This window comes from Styela clava, chromosome 14 (assembly GCF_964204865.1).
Source record: "Styela clava chromosome 14, kaStyClav1.hap1.2, whole genome shotgun sequence".
In the NCBI taxonomy this organism is placed as follows: domain Eukaryota; kingdom Metazoa; phylum Chordata; class Ascidiacea; order Stolidobranchia; family Styelidae; genus Styela; species Styela clava.
The window spans coordinates 9334336-9335701 of record NC_135263.1 but is presented as its reverse complement, the minus strand read 5'-3'; positions in this window follow the sequence as shown (position 1 = coordinate 9335701).

Sequence of the window (1366 nt, the reverse complement as noted above, 5' to 3'; positions counted from 1 at the left end):
CAAAATATATATACAAAGCTTTTATTGTCTGAGGTTGGGTTACTTCACAATCACCCTGAATGCGTATAAGGTGAAATAATCACGCTAGCATTATTCAATATTCCTTTGTAGCATGTGGCTTCCATTTATTTCGACATAAAAATATTTCAACTAACCCCAATATTTTACCCTTTATGGGGAAATATTGACTGTGCTCTATTATAAATACATACTTCGACATAAGATTAAAACGTAGTTTGTATGTAGTACATATTTGCATTTAATATCATGCAATCTATTGCGCTTCATTGTTTGTACATTTCTCCTTGAGTATACACGTATGCACACAGCAATGTTCAACTCATTCTCCAACTAGGATCAGCGTGTGCCGAAAAGTTGACAAGGACACAATATTATGTCAACACACCATGAGTAGTTACGGCCTATTATATAAAATCAATCGCAGATATGATGTCAAACAAGCGGGCAACGATCAAATATATAAACACGAAAGTCAAATAACTATACGTCAAAGAGCACAGCTCAGGATGAAATGGCACTATTCTCATCGTCTTACTCCCAGACGATCTCATTTTACTGACAAATATTGTGTTTGCGTATGCGATAAGGTAAAGTTCGCCGAACAAAACAACTGACAAGTGTGACGGGGGCGTTCATGCGTGACGGAATAAAATAATGTCCCTCCCCATTGAAAATGAAATAAAACAGCAACAACAAAGACAGTCACACAAGCAACAAGACTATCAACAACAATGATATATATGTGGTTTTGAGAATCGCCAATACAGCTCGCCAAACGGCTTTTGGCGGAGGATCCCGTAGGCTGGGTACCACAGCCACGGCCACCATGGTAGGGAAATTTCCGTCAAATCAAAATTTTGATATTTGAGCAGGTGACAGTTTTTGGCATGCTTGTACGTATCGCCACCTATATACCGAAGAACTAAAGTCGGGGGAAACAAATGGTTTGGAAAGAGAAATTTCTGCCATAAAGCATCCTCGTAATATTAGCAATGACAGGTATCCATAATTAACGGACGTTTTCCTGAATCTTGACCTGAACCGACTTTTTTCTTGATCATTTTTTGATTACTGAAACTAAACGAAAACTCTTCCAAGACGAAATGACTGCGGCATTTGTTTTAAATCTACACTAAAGATGACAAATAACATTTAAAACTAGGAAATCGGGACAATGTTTACAACCATATTTAAAAATCTATCTGAGTGACAAATTCTGAGCAAGTGCTCGAATCTCAATTTTTACGCCGCCGACTTTGCTCCAATGAAGTCGGCGGGACAGGCGCATGACTTTTCCATTTTTCGTACTCACGGCATCGAACGCGCAACTTTGCACTCAGTTAGG